A 19,898-nucleotide genomic window follows, 5' to 3' on the forward strand; every position below is an offset into this window, starting at 1 on the left:
CTCCTTACTGTACATGTATCTGGCAAAGAGAAGGGAAGATGGAGCTGTTATTTTGAACATGCTTAGTCCCAGGTAGCCTTTTCCTATTGAAACAGCTGCCAGCATTCACCCATGCAAGCTTCTAGCTTGCTTTTCTATGTCTGCAGCTCAATTTTACAGACTGTTCTTTGTTACAAAACAAATGATTTGGGGGCTGCTTTTCAATAAAAGGAAAACCTTACCGAGGACTTCCTTACCCTCACTATCGGCCTAAATAATTTCTTTTTAACTCCTATATCAGAAGGTGCCAGATGTGGAGTTTCCAGTTGTCCTCTCCCCATGGAGTCGGGGCAGCATTACTGTCCTGGCATCAGTGTGTGATGGTATGCAAATTACTGCCACAGAGAAAATTCCCTCAAGCCTCAGGGCCCGGAGTTTTACTGGAGCTCCACACAGGCAAAATTGATTAGCCATGAGACTGATTTCAGTTTCCAGTACCCAAAGTCCCCACCTTAAGTAACCTTGGTGGTGTGACTCAAAGCCATAATCACAAGGCTCTAAATCACATTGTTACTATCTGGTTGGCCCAAGGCCCCCAGGCAAACAGAGACACTCTTGTCAGGCATGACATTCCAAAGACCTAAAGATTACCTCCCAGAAACCAAGAGCAAAGGCCAGATCACTCTTTGAGTAAGGTTCATTCCTTACTTCACAAACAGGCATCTCTGACAGTGAATATTCTGCCTCCATAATGACAGTCTGTGATAAGAAGAAATTAAATCAAAGATAAGCAGAGTTAAAAGATGAAGCAACAGAGCAATAAGGTCATAATTTGAGTTCCCAGAACCAGCCACGCCTGAAGTCAGCTGCCTCCTAGGCTCCTCACTTGCATGCACTACCATATTTCCTTTTTCACTTAAGTTTGATTGAGTTTATATTTGCCCTTTGAACTAGAGAAGTTCTGAGGTAGGAGAAAGCCTTTTCATTTCAAAGATTTGAAAGAACTACTGGAATATAGTGAGCAAGGGAAAGTGAGTGGTAGATAAAGCTAAAGACATTGAAAGGGGGCAAGATCATGTGAGGGTGTAACGGTGATATTAAGAATTAGGCATTATCCTAAGGGAATTAACGCAGAAATAGAAAACCAAATACCAGATGTTCTCACTTATAAGTGGAAGCTAAACATTGATACAAAAAAGAGAACAAGAGGTACTGGGGCCTATTTGAGGGTGGAGGGTGGGGAGAGGGTGAGGTTTGAAAAGCTACCTTGGGTAACTATGCTGATTACCTGGGTGACAAAATTATCTGTACCCCAACTCCTGTGACATGCAATTCACCCGTGTAACCTGCATATGTACCCCTTGAACTGAAAGTAAAAGTTGGGAAGAAAAACAGAATTAGGGAATTTCTCCTAAGTGCAGTGGGAATCTTCTGAAGGATTTTTAAAGGCAAGCGACATTATCTGATCTATCTATACATCTATATATAGATTTTTTTTTTTTGAGATGGAATTTCGCTCTTGTTGCCCAGGCTGGAGTGCAGTGGCACAATCTCGGCTGACTGCACAACCTCCACCTCCCAGGTTCAAGCAATTCTCCTGCCTCAGCCTCCCGAGTAGCTGAGACTACAGGCACCAGCAACCATACCCAGCTCATTTTTGTCTTTTTAGTAGAGACAAGGTTTCACCACGTTGGCCAGGCTGGTTTCAAACTCCTTATTCAGGTGAATCCACTTGCCTTGGCCTCCCAAAGTGCTGGGATTACAGGCGTGAGCCACCATGCCCAGCCAATCTGAGCTATACTTTAAAACATATACCTGGAGAAAGGACAGGATTACGGGGAGGAGTGCAAACGATAAGAGTATTTACATTTAAGAAAAATTCGGAAGTAAATTGACCTGTTGGACTGTCTATGGATGGCTACTTTCTCTAGCAAGTGTCAAAAATTAGCCTCAGATTTATGGCATGAGCCAGTGGATGGATGGAAGTAGCATTTTTTGAGATGAGAAAATAGAGGAATGAGATTGTAGATCAGTTTGGGATATGATAAATTTAAAATGCCTGTGAGTCATTCAAGTAAGATGTTGGTTTCAAGGACGCAAGAGAAGAAAGTATGTCAGAAAGCAGGGAGTTGTCAACTGTGTTCAATATTTCTGAGAGTTAAGATGAGCACCAAAAGTGTCTGCTGGGTCTGGAAACATGACAGCTTTTGAGGACCTCGAACAAGAGCGGTTTTAATAGAGTGGTGGCAAAGAAGCCATGTGAATTGTAGTAAAGAGTGAATGAGAGGCAAAGCAATTAAAACTGCACATATGCAACATTCTTAATAAGATTGTCTGTGAAAGAGAGTAAAGAGAAAACGACATGGGTGTGAAGTCTGGGGAAGGCTTGTTTGCTTTTAAGCTGGGAAAGGTTTGGTCATGTCTGAATGCAGATGGATAGATATTGATAGAGATAAATATGGAAGATGTAGAGGAAAGAAAAATAATTTACTAGTCAGGGTAATGATAACTGCTATAACCAAAGGAATCTGCAATATATAATAGGTCAAACACAATAGAAATTTATTTCTCACTCACATCAAGTTCAAAACAGAAGTTCTGTTTTTTCTTTCTCTTCTACTTTCTCTTCTTTCTTTCTCTTCTACTTTCTCTTTTCTTTCTTTCGTTCTTTCTTTCTTCTCTCTTTCTCTCTTTTCTTTCTCTCTCTCTCTCTCTTTCTTTCTTTCTTTCTTTCTTTCTTTCTTTCTTTCTTTCTTTCTTTCTTTCTTTCTTTCTTCTTTCAATGAATCAAGTGCAGTAGTGAGAAGTGGAGAAAGAGTAGAATGAGGAGTTTGATCTGTAACTGACTATGATCAATCAGTTGAGATAACTCACTACCTTCAGACCAGCCCCAAATAAATGTTGTTAATGGTAGCTGGGCCTTCTCTAAATGCTGATACTGAAATACAGACTGCATCCATCTTGTGGAAGTCCCATCCTTAATACTTGGTTTTCAAGTTTGTTGTGCCTCTCTGCATCAAATGGCAGAAGGTGTTACAGTAGGTAGCTAGCCAGGCATGAGTAGGGCAGGAGAGGGCTCCCCCAACACCCCTACTGGGAAGGTCAGGTGCCCATCTGGTGGTGGCCAGGCAGTTGTTAACTGTCTCTCTAAAATAATACTTGGTCACGGCCAGCATCAGGGAAAGGCAGTCTTCCTATATAGAGAGGAAACACCTGTAACTGGTAATCGGCAGCTTTCAGGAGTTGGGCGAGTGAACCCAGGCATTTGAGAGACAAAATGACAGAGTATGACAGAGTATGACCTTCCAGGGGCATTCCACTGGAAAAAGGAAGAAAGCCTCAGGTGAGCATGTGTACAGCTCCTTAAACACATTGTGCATGCTCACCTCCCAAGCACAAGGAGGGCACTGCACGTGCAGGTGGGTCACCCTAAGGGAAGAATCAAAAGAAAGGGGTGCAAGATGCCAGAAAGACGCCAGCATATAAAACTCCAAGTCACAAGGTCAAACACTGCACTTGTCCTTCAAGTTGCCTGTTTGGGTCTCTTCCAAGTGTACTTTCCTTTTATTCCTACTCTAAAGCTTTTTAATAAACTTCCACTCCTACTCTGAAACTTGCCTCCATCTCTTTTTCTGCCTTATGGCCCTCGGTCGAATTCTTTCTTCTGAGGAGGCAAGAATTGAGGCTGCTGTAGACCCGTACAGATTTGCCACAGGTAACCCAGATATTCGCCACCCGTAAGAAAGGGAGAAGCAGCATTCTTGCTTTTGAAGCTAGCTGGTGGACCCATGCCACTTCTAATCATATTATATTGAGAATAACTAGTCATGTGGTTCCACCTAAAGGCAAGAGAGGTTAGGGAATGTCGTTTCTGGTCAGGCAGCCACTACTTCCCAGCAATAAATTTATAGCAAGAAAGAAGAAGCCTAGATTTAGGAGGACAATGATTTTTGCTGCAGGTAACAAATAACCAGTTAGAAACATTCTCTGAGAAGGCATGACAGAATGGAATCCAGAACACACATGAAAGAATTTGCTTTTGGTAGGAGGAGGGACAAACCCTCCATTGAAAGAGAAGGAATGAGAAGTAAACAGGGGTTTGTATCTTTCTCACTTATAGTGAGTGCCAATTGGAGGAACAGCGTTAAGATTATAGGAGTTGAAACCAAGTTATGCCCAAATTTGGGACCCTAGTCTACCACACAGAATTTGGTTGAGGAATAAGGATGGCCTACTTTAGCAAGAATGTTTACTAACAGGATTGAATTAGAAGGAATACACAGACAGGATAAACCATGCTTGAAGAAAGCTGAGATTTATTCTTTTGGGGGCTACTTCACACTATTTCTGGCCTCTGTCAGGATGATCTAAAGAAAAATTCAGAGAATGAGGTTTCGTCTCAACATGAAATCACCTTAAAAGCAGTGGCAAAGGCCTTGCCCTCCCTCAAGTATAATAGCATAAAAAACAAACTAAAAACCTTGCTAAAACTAACCTGGAGGAAGAGGCCAAAAGATAAACAATAAGTTGTTCTCTACTTGTAGAAGCTGAGGGGAAAGCTGATCACGAGCTGGGTCAGGTTAGCCAGCTCTGATACCACAACTGGTGGTGAAGTCAGCAGCACAAATTCAAAAAGCCTTGCTGTGCTAGGCTTCACTATCTTGGCTCTCACACAAGAAAGGGAACTTGTGACCAAAAGGGACACTCCAAAAAGAATTTCAATGAAGTACAACTTGAGCAAAAACAATAAGTTGCCCAGATTTCTTGGATCACAGACAGAGGGCCTGGCATGTGGAATGAATGCCATCAGCAGAGAACACAGCCTTGATTGGTAGCTATGGAGCCCACTGCCCACGTGGTGTCCCCAGGCCGGCTTCCTGGTGAATGCTTTTTGGTGAATGCCAATCCACTCCCCCGGCTCCTTCTTGCTGTTTTTTTCTCCCTCCAAATGATTCCCACAGAAATTTTTCCCACCCTAGACACCATGATAAATATTCTTTACTAAGATGTCATCGCAGTTTGGCTTTGTAAAAACTTTTCCTTCGGGAATGCAGAGCAACATTGATGGTAGGAATTAAAATGGTTCAACCCTTTGGAGAATTGTTTAGCAGTTTCTCACAGTGATAAACATATATCTACCCTATGATTCAACAGTTCCACTCCTGGGTATTTACCCAAGAGCAGTGAGAATATATGTTCACACAAAGACCATCACAAGAATGTCCACGGCAGCTTTTTTAATAAGAAGCCAAAACTGGAAGCAACCTAAATATATATCAACAGGAAAAAGGATAAACAAATTGTTGTATATCTACACAATTCAATACTACTCAGCTCTAATAATCTGATTTTTAAAATGGGCAAAAGATTTGAATAGACATTTCTCAAAAGAAGATATACAAATGGTAAACAGGCATATGAAAAAGTGCTCAACATCATTGATCATCAGAGAAATACAAATCCAAACTACACTGAGATATCATCTCACTCCAGTTAAAACGGCTTTTATTCAAAAGACAGGCAATCACAAGTGCTGGTGAGGATGTGGTGGAAAAGGAACTTTGGACAATGCTGATGGGAATGTAAATTAGTGCAACCACTAAGGAGAAAAGTTGGAGGGTCCTCAAAAAACTAAAAATAGAGCTACAATATGATCCAGCAATCCTAATGCTACCTATATTCCCAAAAGAAAGGAAATCAGAATATCAAAGAGATATTTACACCCCCATGTTTGTTGCAGTACTGTTCACAATAGCCAAGATTTGGAAGCTACCAAAGTGTCCATCTGCAGATGAATATATACAGAAAATGTGGTTCCTATGCAGAATGGAGTACAATTCAGCCACAGAAAAGGATGAGATCCTGTCATTTGCAAAAACATGATTATAACTGGAGGTCATTTTGTTAAGTGAAATAAGCCAGGCACAGAAAGACAAATATTGCATATTCTCACTTATTTGTGGGTTCTAAAAATCAAAACAATTGAACCATGGAGATAGAGAATAGGATGGTTACCAAAGGCTGGGAAGGGTAACGGCAGAGGGGGTGAGCAGGAGGTGGAGATAGTTAACAGGTACAAAAAAAGAATAGTTAGAAAGAATGTATAAGATCTAGTACTTGATAGCACAATGAGCGAACTATAGTCAGTACTCATTTAATTATACATTTACAAATAGCTAAAAGTATAATTGGATTGTTTATAACACAAAGGATACATGCTTGAGGGGATGGATACCCAATTTTCCATAAAGTGATTATTACACATTGCATGCCTGTACCAAAATATCTCATGTACCCCATAAATATGTACCCACAAAAATTAAAAAATAAAAAAAAATTAAATACTACTTGGCAATAAAAACAGACTACTGGTTAGTGCAATGGCATGAATGAGTTACTAAAACAGTATGCTGAGTGAAAGAAAGCCAGATGCACACAAAATTATACAGTATGATTCTGGGATGATGAAAATGTTCTATATCTTGTTTTGAATGGTGGTTGCATGTGTGTATAAAGCTGTCAAACCCCATTTAACTGAACATCTCAAATCAATGTTTTTATTGAATAAACATTATACCTCAAAAATAATCTTTTATGAAATGCTGTTAACATACCCTTTACCTATTCTCATACTTCAGGTGCTTGAAAATAAGCTTTCTGTCCCTTCTAATATCTTAGAATGGCTTACAAAGCAGTCTAGAATTTAAAGGCAAACACCAGCAGCAGTACATGACACACTGCAGCTAAACCCATGGAGAAATGGGCTAAGTGTGAGTGCCCTGGCATGTGGCACTGGAATTAAACCCTGTTAACTGTATTTTTGCCACCAACAGACACCTCTTCTATTCTGGCTTAGAACGAGGTAAGCGCTAATTCTAACTATACTGGCTCCTGGGGGTTACACTGAGAGAACTTAGCAAGAATTGACACATATAGTATGGGAATAGAAAAATCTGGTGCCATCATCTTTTAAATTTTAATTTAATTTTTAAATTTAAAAAAATTGCCAGGCATGGTGGCTCATGTCTGCAATCCCAGCATTAGCAGTTTGGGAGGCTAAGGCGAGTGGATGGCTTGAGCCCAGGAGTTTGAGAACAGCCTGGACAACATGGCAAAATCCCATCTCTGCAAAAAATACAAAAATTATTCAGGTGTGGTGGCATGTGCCTGTGGTCCCAGCTACTCAGGAGGCTGAGGGGGGAGAATTGCTTGAGTCCGGGAAGCGGAGGCTGCAGGGAGCCAAGATCATGCCCCTGCATTCCAGCCTAGGCAACAGAATGAGACCCTGTCAAAAAAAAGAAAAAAGAAAGAAAGAAAAAGAAAAAAATTTGAGACAGGGTCTCACTCTGTCATCCAGGCTGGAGTGCAGTGGCATGAACATGGCTCATTGCAGCCTCGACCTCCCATGCTCAAGCAGTCCTCTTACCTCAGCCTCTGGGGTAGCTGGGACTAAAGGTGGGCACCATCATGCCCAGCTAATTTTTAAATTTTGTGTAGAGACAGAGTCTCCTGATGTTAGCCAGGCTTGTCTCGAACTGCTGGGCTCAGGCAATCCTTCAGCCTCAACCTCCCAAAGCGTTGGGATTACAGGTGTGATGCACTGCACCTAGCCTGTGTTGTCATCTTTAATCCCTAGATAGACTCCCTTCTCTGATTTCCTATTGTATTCTTACCCATACCAAACAATTCAGCTCTTTATTTTGTATATAATAGATTACTTATGAGGCAGGCAATACAGTGGAATGGTTAAAAACATGGTCTGTGTAATCAGAGAGAAATCTGAGTTCAAATTCTAGCTCTGTAATTTATTACCCATCTAAATTCAGAGAATGCACTCAGTCTCTCTATGGTTCGATAACCTTTTATGCTAGACACTCCAGATTCCAAGAGGGAAAGATTGAAGAGGGATGTTCTATACTTAACAGACTTGTCAGTTTCACTCTCCTGGGATAGAATGGTTAGTAGGTTGGGAGAGCTGAAGGTTGTTGTGCTGATGGAAAGGAAACATCAGGAATGGGGACAAAACATTATCTCCCTAGCAATTTGTATGGGATTTCACGACATTCAAAGCTCTTCCCCTAAGTTGTCTACTGTAAAGAAAGTATTATCATCCATATTTAATAAATATAGAAACTGAGGTTCAAAAATTATTCTGTATCCACGTGAAGCTGACAATAAACCAACTTCACCTTCAGTAAGTGAACAAAATGATTTTCAATGACTTGTTAGTTTATAATATAGGCAAATATTTTAAACTTATAATAGACAAATTAAATACATAAAGAAAAAGTCACAAGTAGTAAGTATATACTGTAATGGATTTTGTATAAATCAAACATAAGCATGTAGTCGTCACCCAAATGAAGAAACTGAACACTCCCAGTGCCTCCAAAACCAGCCTCCACAGCCACTCCTTCACAGCCTCCCCGAAGAGTAACCATATCTTCACTTCTAACATTGAAATTAGTTCTGCCTGTTTTTGAACTATATGAAAGTAGAATCATATTAAATCACACACTAGGCTCCTTTTTGCCCATCACTTTTGCTCAGTTTGGTATGATCCATCCATGTTGTGATCATTCTTATTGCTGTGCAGTCTTCTCTAGAAAGGACATAGCACAGTGTCTGTTCATTCTAGTGGATGGGCATTTGGGTAGTTTCCAGTTGGGGGATTTTATGACTACTGTTGCTATTAGCATAAATGTCTTTCTGTGAGCCTATATATGAATTTTTGTTCCTCAAAAATTCAGCTGTAGACTTGCTGAGTCTTAGGGACTTCATATGTTCAGCTTGAATAGAGAGTGCCAAACTGTTTTCCAAAAGGTTTGTACCAACTTGCATTCCTACCAGCAACTAGCTCCTTTTGTTTCCCATCCTTGTCAATACTTGTTACTATCAGTCTTTTGTATTTTGGCCATTGTGGTGAAGCTGGGGCATGTTTTATCTTCAGAACCAACTGTTGGTAGTCCTTTCTTTTTTTCTCTCCTACTTGAGTTTCATTTCCTTTCACACAGTGGCTGAGATACTTTTGTTCCACTTTCTTCTTTTTACTTAAAGTTGTCCATTCTAGAAGAAATTCTGGTGAGTTCTTTCTTGTCTTTTCTTTGTTTTTCGCCCCCCCCCGCCATGTTGCTTTCAGTCACCCAGACACGTACTTCTTAACCACCTCTCAGAGCCACTCCTCCAGGTGCCCTTGGCGACACTGGTCAGGGCATGCAGCCACCTGGACCATGACCCCACTTGTACCCCCAGGGTCTCTGGTTTGCATTTTCTCTCCTATCTCATCTAGTCCCGTTCACACCCATCCTGGGAACAGTTCTAGTCCCATTTCTTTACCAGGCCCTAAAAACTGTCAGATAGGCCAGGCGCGGTGGCTCACACCTGTAATCCCAGTACGTTGGGAAGCTGAGGCATGTGGATCACCTGAGGTCGGGAGTTCAAGACCAGCCTGACCAACATGGAGAAACCCCGTCTCTACTAAAAATACAAAATTAGCTGGGCATGGTGACGCATGCCTGTAATCCCAGCTTCTTGGGAGGCTGAGGCAGGAGAATCGCTTGAACCCGGGAGGCAGAGGTTGCGGTGAGCCAAAGTCGTGCCATTATACTCCAGTCTGGGCAACAAGAGCAAAACTCCGTCTAAAAAGGAAAAACAAAAAACTGTCAGTTAATAAAAATAGTTAGCATTTGTTGACAGTTTACAATCTGCCAGAACATCATAATAATCTTACGTTCTACACAAAATTCTACATTTTACAGCTGGGGAAATTAAGGAACAGGAAGGTTAAAAAAAAGTTTCCAGAGTTCGAACTGCTACTGATTGACAGACCAGAATTCAAACCCAGCGAGTCTTAACCCACAGTGCACACTCTGAGGACTTCAGTGACTTCAATCTCTATGGTCTGTGCCACTCATCTGCCAGCTCTATTTAGATTCTTGTGTTTTTGGTCATCTTTATATTTCCATCTCCATCACCATGATTTTGAATCTTTAGGATCTCCCATCTGATCTTGTAGGCACTTAACAAATGGAAATATTGGTTGAAAAGAAAAGTAAAAACTTAAACATTCTATGTGAGAAATAATACCACAAGGTGAAAAACACAGATATCAAATCAGAAGAGTAAAATATATGACAAAGATTTAATATCCTTACCATCCTTTTACAAATCTATAATAAAGAAGGCATGCAACCTATCGTTAAAAATGAGTAACATAAAAATGAGTAACATAAGAGTTGTTCCTTTCATAGTTCATATGTGTGATGATTGGGTGTTCGTGCTCATGCGTGAGATGTGCTTCCCTTACGCCTTGTTCAGACATGAGCACTTTACCATCTGATGTGAACAAAATAATAATAATAAGTAATGTAAGAGTAAAGTAAGCAATTCACACTAGTGGAAATGGCTAAATAACTTATAAAAAGGTTTACTTCACTGGTAATAAAATGAATGAAAATCTGATTTTTTACTTTATACTTTCCTATATTCTCATGCATTTATTCATCTTTCAAGGAGTATGTATTAGTTTTATCCTTTTAAATTTTAATTTGATTAATTAATTACTTAATTAATTTTTTTAGAGATGGAGTTTTACTGTATCACCAAGGCTGGAGTGCAGAGGTATGATCATGGCTCACCGTAGCCTCAAACTCCTGGGCTCAAACAATCCTCCCACTTCAGCCTCCAGAGTAGCTGTAACTACAGGCACATGCCCACTACATCCAGTGAATTTTTTATTTTTTGCTGAGATTGGGGTCTTGCTATGTTGCCCAGGCTGGTCTCAAACTCCTGGCTTCAAGCAATACCCCCATCCTGGCTTCCCAAGGTGCTAGGATTGCAGGCATGAACCACTGCTCCTGGCCTTATCCTTTTCTATTAGTTATTTCTATTTGGGGAAAACAAAAGAATGTATATCACACATTCTAAGAATCTGAAACTCTCTGGGGTCTAATGGCAGGGGTTAAACAGTTTGGGGGCAAAGAGTTGCATTTCTAAGAAACCACTCACTCAATCTTTTTTTTACTTACTCAATTTTCTGCCCCCATGTTTCTGGGCAAATTAGTCACATCTGGACCATGTCATCAGGACCTGGCACATCTTTCCTCTCCCCCTCTCCTTTCTGTCCTGAGGATACAGTAGAGTCCTATAAACCAGACTCCTGGTACTTACCTACAGTACTACATTTTCCACTGGATCCCAGTCAGACTGGGTTCATCTGTGGCCAGTTCAGATGCCACAGCCCCTATAATGACCTATTAAAAATCTACATTGTCTGTTGATGTGACATATCTTCCTAGCAGAAAACCCAGCCATCACCTCAGATCCCAGCCCAGCTCCTCTTTCATTCCTCTCTCATCTTCTTCACTTAACCATGAACTTACCTGTCCTTCATACAAGAGTCCTAATAATATAAAATAGTGTCTATAATTTATTGAGTGTTATTATAACTTCATGCTAAGAATCAACACATATCTTCTCATTTTAATCCTCCCAACAATGCTTTTAGTTGCATATAATCACTATTTTACAGACATAAAAAATGAGGATCGCACAGGAACAGCCAAGCCAGGATGTTAAGATTTGTCTGTCTGGCCTTCTTTTGACCAGGGGTCTTTCTTCCCTCAGCTTTTCTTTTGCCCTGACTTTATTCTCTGTTAGGTCTGGATTCCTAGCACCATCAGGTGACCTGTTCTCTCTCCCCATATAATTGCTTGGATTTCTCCTGATAGTGCCTCAGCAAGCCCTTAACAGTTTTCCTTTGTTGTCATCTGCACAGACACCTGTATGATCAAACATGCCCATCAGTTTCTTCCTAAATCTTTACTCTCAATACCTGTCAATCCAGTGCAGCCCAACTTAGAGGCTTCTCCGTCTCCAGTAACCTGCAGCATCAGCTGATTCCAGTTCGAATGGGAAAATGCTTTGTTTCTCTTGACTAAAAAACTGGGACTAGCAGGGTGTATTTGTGTTTTCAAAGAAGAATGTATCAGTCCAAGTAAGTTTCTAATGCAAGTAAATTTTCTAATTAGCAACGGTCCCCAATCTTTTTGGCACTAGGGAACGGTTTCCTAGAAGAAAATTTTTCCACAGAGAGGGTGGGGGTGAGGGTGGGGGTATGGTTTTGGAATAAAACATTTCCACCTCTGATCATCAGGTATTAGTTAGATTCTCATAAGGAGCACACAACCTAGATGCCTTGCATGAGCAGTTCACAATAGGGTTCCTGTGAAAATCTAATGCCACTGCTGATCTGATGGGAGGAAGAGCTCAGGCAGTAATGGTCACTCACCTGCCGCTCACCTCCCGCTGTGCGGCCCGGTTCCTAATAGGCCACAGACCAGTAACAGTCCACTGCCCAGGATCCTGGACCCCTGCTCTAATACGAAGAAATTCAGAAAAGAGGATGGGAGGTGGCATTTTACAGAAAAGGAAGCTGAGTCTCAGAAAATGTTTGGCTTGGCCAAAAATAAGCAGCAAAATGTGAAAATGAAATTCCACTGTCTAATCATTGCCTCCAAGCCTTGTCCTCTTTCTGTCCTCACCCAGCACCCTTCATGAGCTGGCAATAAACGTCTCCCTCCTAGGTTTTCATGCTTATAGGAGAAGTCATTGGCTCAGAGAATCCCTGAGACGCATGGGGACAGAACTAGTCTTCTTCCCTTCTCCACTTTACTCCATCTGGCCTTGCAGTGAGCCCTCTCTATGAGTAAAATTGTTGATGAGACCATTCACTCAATTCTAGCATTTTATGTAATATTATTTCATGAAATAAAATGTTCAACTCTTGATTACCAGTCTCCCAGTTTTCCACCAAGGTTGTGATGTGTTCTCAATGTACATTTAAGTCCTGTGAAGATTTTCCATTCATACATTCATCCAATAAGTGTCAAGACATAAAGAATGCTAAGTCCCAGGAAGAGAAAGAAGAGCCCCATAGAATAAGGGGTTTAATTTCATGAAGTGATTTGCATCAAATTCACTGGCCTCTCCTTGACTTCCAAACTTATTATCTTTCTAACCCAAGGCTCAAGGTAAGCTTATATTCTTGTGACTCTTTCAGACAGTCGATCGTAACAAATCATGCTACCTTGGTTAACTGTCTTCACTTGATGTTCCACCCAGAGAAGCACATTTACTTTTCCTTCTGACCACAGCAGCCCTAGCCACAGCCTGCATTGTCCAAGGGCATGCCGAGCCAAATCGCTGCTATCACTGCTGGCACCTTTTGATCCCTAACACCATCTGACAGAGCCTTGTGTCCCTACCATATTTCATGTCTTCCATCCTTGGGTTCCTCTTTTGGCACTGAGGAGCCCAGTAGGTGCCCACATTAGACACACTTCCTCGCTGGCCAGACAGCAGGTGGGCAGAACCACAAATTCACTTCAGCTGCTGTCTTGAGATGCAGCTTTCTCAGGGACAGCTGGAGAGACCAAGTACACAGTCTCAAAGTGCAGTGGTCATGTCTTGTTCATCTTTGCATCCTAGCACCTAGAAGAGTCTTTAGCACTAGGTAGGAGCTCTGCAAATATTTGTGGAAAGAAGGAAGAGAGGGAGACCAGAATACTGAGGTGATTTGCCTAAGACACCTAGCTTAGTAGAGAACTAGATATGAATCCTGGCTCCCAAAGTCCTATATCCGTGCTCATTCCACTCTACCACCCTAGCTTTACATTGGCCTCCTGAAAGAAAGAAAAATGAGATAAATAACAAGGGAAGGGAGAGAAGATATAGAAGAGAACACCCAGTAAGGAAAATTTGGGATTGAATTTGCAGGTGGCATAACCACAAGGCCAGGGCTGATGTTTTCCTGGGTCTGAGGTGGTCTACTCCAAGGCAGATAACATAGTAGTTATGGATAAATGGTGCTATTGATCAAATTCTTACATCTGGAAAAGGCCTTGAAAAATAGTTGATTCCAGGCACAGTGAAAGTAGTTCAAAAATATGTATTTTCAAAATGTAAATATGGACAATTACCATTATCCCACCTCCAATCTCCAAGCTTTTCTATATCTCATTTTAAAAATAAATATAATCTTTTCCTACCTAACCCAGCAAGATAAATGTATCCTAAGAATTTGCTATTATTATCGCTCTTACTTAAAACATCTTTAGTGAACCAAGCATAGTAGATATTAATCTGATTTAAGTAGAATGAGTCAAATTATACTCAGAAACCCCAGTAAAAATTTTAGTAAGAAATTTCTTTTCAGAATATGACTTTGATGCATATTTATTTTTTTCATGAGGTATGGACTGAGGAAGAGGAAGGAGGAGAAAATAGGTAAAAGGATTTTTTTTTTTTTTGCATTGCCATACTTTTAACCAAAACTAAAGACCAGAAGCAGAGAAATGGAATAATTAAAAAGTGATCACAATGTAATATTTAGGCATGCTGTCACACAGAGTCCAACAAAATGGTTTTAGCAATTATCTTTAATTCTTTTAGTTACTGGGGAAAAAATAATTCAGAAAACTATAAAGAGATAAACATTTCCTATTATCCTATTGTTTGAAAATAACTACAGTTAGCATTTTAGTATATAGCCTATTCTACTATTGTAAAATAGGTTCATTTCTAAGAAATCTCAACTTATCAAAAGAATGTAAAGAAACAGGTAAGGTAACACTGGTTGAAATTGGAGAAGGATGGCTGGGCAATAGGGATGGAACAAAAATTTCTCATTTAGAAATACTAGCATGTGCCTTTTCGATTTTGTCCTTTACGAGTGTATCTCCTATTAAAATTAAGCCTAATTGCCATTTAAAACTAAAATTTTTAAAAAAATGTTTTAATGGAAACAGAAATGTTAAAACTCACAGTAGAACGGAATTTTAAAAATAGTAATTTTTAACAATAAATTTGCTTTCATAACCATAAATGTATTTGATTATTGCTAGCTTTAATTTTTAAAAAGTAGATCAAAACCTACAAAAGGAAACACAAACTTCCTTGCACTTTCCACCACATATTCAGCACCTCTAACGCCCCATCACTGTTGCTGTGCATGTCTGCCTGCAGTACAGTCCATTACAGCCGGGGGAAGGAGCAGCTTTTTACCATTCTGATGAGACCAATTCCCAGTCAGTTCTGGTTATTACTAACAGTGATTCAATAAATTATATTCAATAAGCAGCCAATTGTGCTATGTCCAATTTTTGTTATGGACACTTTAACTATAGGAGAAATTAATGCCTGTATAATTTTCCAAATGCTTTCTCCAGGCATGTGTACATATACTTTATACAGAAGTTATCTTTTTAAATTTGTTTTTACCAGAAAAAAAAAGAATCATAATAAACCTACTTTAGAAGGTTTTTTTTCCACCCAACAAAGCATTTTGAAACTCTTCCATGATAACAAATGTGGATCTAATTATCATTTTAACTTATCAAATTTCACCTTATCTAGAATAAAGTTTAATCCTTTATGAGATTTATCTTTCAAAAAAGAAATGAACTTGCTTTTCTTCTTTAATACTGCCAGTATTTTCAGTATCTTTATGATGTTACTATACGAACATAAAAAATCAGTGTGATTTGGTTCCATTATCATTTAAAGCCAGACACTAAGACCAATGGAGGCTGATATTCCTGTAGGCCGTAGCAACTCTGGGAAATCTTGCCTTGGCTGAAGCTATACCAAATCCAGAAGTAATTGAAGTCCCCCTAAGGTTTCAGGTCTCCCCAAGGAAGGCAGGAGTTGTGCATTACTCAGCATTCTCAGATCTATTCTAAAGCAGATTATTTTCTTAGGTTTTGATTCAATTCCATACAATTCAAGCATTTTTATTTAATAAGTACAAGGCATTGTGCTCAAGGAGAAGGATAAAAGCTAAAGTGGATCATTCTAATTTTCCTGAACACTTACAACCTCATAGGAACACATACATACATAAGTAAGTAAGACACAAGGAAAATTTGTAAGACAAAATAAATAAAAGTATTATAAGAAACACAGAAGAGGGATAGATTACATTAGGCTGAGTGAGGTGGCTTTTAAGTTGCTACTAGAAGGGCGAGTAGGACTGTGATCAGAAGAGAGAGGAAGGGCTGGATGGAGCAACAAGAGTCTGGGCTATTAACACAGGTTTGAGTCAGGCTGACCAGAGCTGTAAAGCCCTTCTCCTGTTCTCACTGTGTGTTCTTTTCAGTTCCGTCTTCCTGAGGCTGCTATGTTTCTGGGCATGCCCAGGGGATCTACAAACCGGTTGTGCAGAGCCAGGCATTTCAATAAGAAACAAAATGCTGAGTAACAACATGAAGTCAGAGTGTTGCTTGCCAAGAGCTGGGAGGCCTGGGTGGTTTCCCAATCTTAAAGAAGCAGAAGGATATTAAAGTGAGCCTCCCAAAGGAAAATGTGGATCTACTTACCGACGCAGAAAATGATACACACGGATTCTATTTAGGTAGGTGCACTACCTGTGATGACTATTGGTCACTCCCAGATCACATGGACCAACTGTAGGTCTCAACTATTTTGACTTTCCAGAACAGACTAATACATAACTAACGGCTTACCTTTGTGAAAAATATTTTATGCACTGTAGAACAGATAATTCTTAGTCCTGGGCCAAAGGGGGAAAGTTTGGAGAGAAACAGGAAATGACTCTGCTACAAAGAATTCAGGAGCATGAGTGAAGTGAATAAACAATCCAGGCACAAGTGATGAATTCTAGATGTCCTGGGAATAACAGGGCGTATTGCCAGCTCAGATGGGTAAAATCCCACTCTGATGAGGGCTCCAGGGCTGCAAAGAGACCACTCCTACATCCATCACATCAGTGTCACAGGTTTACCACCTGCTCAGCTCTTATTCAACAGCCTAAGGCCTTTTGCCCCATCACACACATTTGACCATTTAGTCTAGGAATCAGATACCAAATACTGGGGAGATCTCACAAAGCCCACAACTAAAATAAGCAGAGGAATCAGAAGCTGGACAGAGTGACCCAAGGAGGACTAGGGATAACTCAGGAGTTCCTTATTTTATTTTATTTTGAGAGAGAGTCTCGCTCTGTCGCCCAGGCTAGAGTGTAGTGGCGCGATCTCTGCTCACTGCAAGCTCCGCCTCCCGGGCTCACGCCATTCTCCTGCCTCAGCCTCCCAAGTAGCTGGGACTACAGGCACCTGCCACCACGCCCGGCTAATATTTTTGTATTTTTAGTAGAGACGGGATTTCACTGTGGTCTCGATCTCCTGACCTTGTGATCCGCCCGCCTCGGCCTCCTAAAGTGCTGGGATTGCAGGCATGAGCCACCACGCTCGGCCTCCAATTTGCAGTCTTGTATCCCTCACCCCCTCCCACCTTTTCCCTGGAGTCCCCAAAGTTCATTGTGCCATTCTTATGCTTTTGCATCCTCATAGCTTAGCTCCCACTTATGAGTGAGAACATATGATGTTTGATTTTCCTTCCTGAGTTACTCACTTAGAATAATAGTCTTCTATCCCATCCAGGTTGCTGCGAATGCCATTAATTCTTTACATTTTATGGCTGAGTAGTATTCGCTCTCTCTCTCTATAGCTCTCTCTCTATACATATAGCTATATAATAGCTCTCTCTATATATACACTTGTATCTAGAGAAATCATTCTATATATACACATAGAGAGATACATATACCTTCATACGTGTATATGTATGTATTATATATGTATTTATTATATATAGAGAGAAATACACTCACACACACACATATACATATATATATATATAGAGAGAGAGAGAGAGACAGAGAGACAGAGAGAGAGAGAGAGATATTTATTTAGGAACTGGCTCACATTATTGTACACGCAGGCAAGTCCAAAATCTTCAGAGTGAGCTGGTCAGCTGGAGCCCCAGGGAAGACTTGGTATTGCTGGTCAAGTCCAAAGGCAGTCCGCTGGCAGAATTCTTTCTGCCTAATGGGAAGGAGAGGGAGTCTTTATCTGTTAAGGCCTCCAGCTGATCAGATGAGAGCCACCCACATTACGGAAGGTAATCTGCTTTACTCAAAGTCTGATGATTTAAACGGTAATCTCATCTAAAAAATATGCTCACAGAAATAATTAGAATAATATTTAACTAAATACTGTGGTCTAGCCAATTGGACACAGAAAATTAACCATCACAGTCCCCATTCACATAAATCCTCTTTCTTCTACCTCCTGGCCTGAAAGATGCTCTCCTGTGAAATCACTGTTCTCCCAACCGTTTTCAGCATGATAGCCTTATCTTCTCTGCTCAAGTCAGCGGGTGAGATGGAGCGGCCAGCTGTCTTTCTTCCCTCCAGTGTGCTTTCTCACCCTCCAATTACCCTCACCCACTCTCTCTGCTCAGTTGAAGACTGTGCAGTTCTCAGTGCCGGGACTCACCGGATCCATCCTCACTTCCCAAGCCTACTTCAGCAGCGGAATCGGCCCTGCTCCTCTGCCCTGCCCTTTGCCATAATCTGTATTGACTTTGGAATCCACATTAACCTTTTAGATTCCTTTACCCCAGAGGTATTTCCTGGGTCAAAGACCTCCACCTTTGACCTGCCTTAGTCAGTGTCGTTAACACTCAGGGTAACCTGTGTTTCTGAGATCTATTATCCCATTTGCAGTCACAGCCTGTCATCTCCTTCACCCCACCCAGCAAGCCCATCTCTGGCTTCCCTGGAATCTCTCCTGCCTCACACAACCTATCTCATTTCATTCACTAATTCTATTTGCCTTCACTGCTTCCTGCCTTGCTTACTAGAATCATAGACTCCCTGTGTGCCCCCAAATCCTGGACTTCACTTCCAAAGAACCCATGGAAATACATGTAAAGTAGTGGCAGTGTGGTAGATACAATTAGATGGGATTTCCTCCTCCTCTTCTTATTGCTCCTGTTCTTCATCTTCCTCTCATTCATTTTCGTTTGTGTTTCCAGGTAACTGTGCTTTGAAGAAAGAGGTGGAACTTTGAAGCCGTGGCTCATTTCCTCCTCAGAGTCATCTAACTTGAGCCACTCCCGTGCTCCTACCTCTCCATTTCACTTCCAAAGCGCTTGGTGACTCCCTAGCACACCAACGCAGAGAATCACTGTTCTAGAGGATTTCTACCCTAAAAGCCTCTGTTTTCTTCTTTCAACTCCTCCACCCTATAACCCCACGAAGTTACACACAGTTACACCTCCTACTTTATAGTGACTACTGAAAATAGTCCTTCCTATTTCGGGATGTGTCCCTCCAGAAACAAATGCTGAGAAAAGGATCCAGGGATCCCAGGAAGCACTGGGAAGTGAGTGCGGAAGTGAGACAGAAAAGGAAAGAAAGCCAGTACAGGGTGTGTTGTGAGTCAGTTGTCACTGTGGGCAGCTGGGGCTCAGAATTCCTGGGGGGTCTCAGGGGCAGCATAGATCACGCCTCAGAGTTGTCTCACTTGGGAGGCAAGAGCCCGTGGCATTTATCCATGGCCTCCCTCTGTCACTGGTTGAGGGCCGCCCCAGGGGTGTTACTCCCTGACACTTCTTTTCTGACCCAAGTGTGGGCCAAGGCAGCTCCCACAGACAGATAAAGGCTGCAGCAGGGTCACCAGCACTTGCAGTAAGGAGAGTCAGCACATAGGAAATGCTGAGTGTCAGGGACATCTGTGGAGCACCAAGAACCTTCTACATTTCCTATCCAACTAGCTTTACTGTAAATGTAACTACCCCTGTTTCTAGCTTCCTATCCTTTTATTCATTGTCTTAGGTATTGTTGGATAATTTTAATTTAATCTTCTTGACCATGGAAGTTGGCATTATCTCAATTTTATAGAAGAAGAAACTGAAAAATTAAGAGTAAGCAACTTCACAAAAATTACCCAGTTAGTAAGTTCTGGAACTGTGATTTAAAGACTCAAAAATCCAAGTATTTTCTAGTATAGCAGAAATGCAAGGGCAGAACCCTAGGACTACCCATCCTTATTAGC

At 41.0% G+C, this 19,898-nt stretch overlaps 2 long non-coding RNA genes and 1 other non-coding gene across 3 annotated transcripts; 2 read left to right on the plus strand and 1 right to left on the minus strand.

The window, feature by feature from the left end:
• Window positions 1-5,201: 5,201 nt before the first annotated feature.
• On the plus strand, window positions 5,202-9,618 carry LOC144341150 (uncharacterized). Its single transcript, XR_013417881.1, has 2 exons — window positions 5,202-7,025; window positions 7,556-9,618. It is a non-coding gene; the product is annotated as an uncharacterized LOC144341150 (long non-coding RNA).
• LOC144341148 (uncharacterized) lies at window positions 9,078-18,467 on the minus strand. The gene is made up of 3 exons (XR_013417877.1): window positions 18,336-18,467; window positions 17,763-17,882; window positions 9,078-9,617 (listed from the first exon to the last, which is right to left on the minus strand). It is a non-coding gene; the product is annotated as an uncharacterized LOC144341148 (long non-coding RNA).
• On the plus strand, window positions 10,218-10,320 carry LOC114678601 (small nucleolar RNA U13). The gene has a single exon (XR_003730034.1). It is a non-coding gene; the product is annotated as a small nucleolar RNA U13 (small nucleolar RNA).
• Window positions 18,468-19,898: the final 1,431 nt, after the last annotated feature.

This window comes from Macaca mulatta, chromosome 5, assembly GCF_049350105.2.
Source record: "Macaca mulatta isolate MMU2019108-1 chromosome 5, T2T-MMU8v2.0, whole genome shotgun sequence".
Lineage (NCBI taxonomy): Eukaryota > Metazoa > Chordata > Mammalia > Primates > Cercopithecidae > Macaca > Macaca mulatta.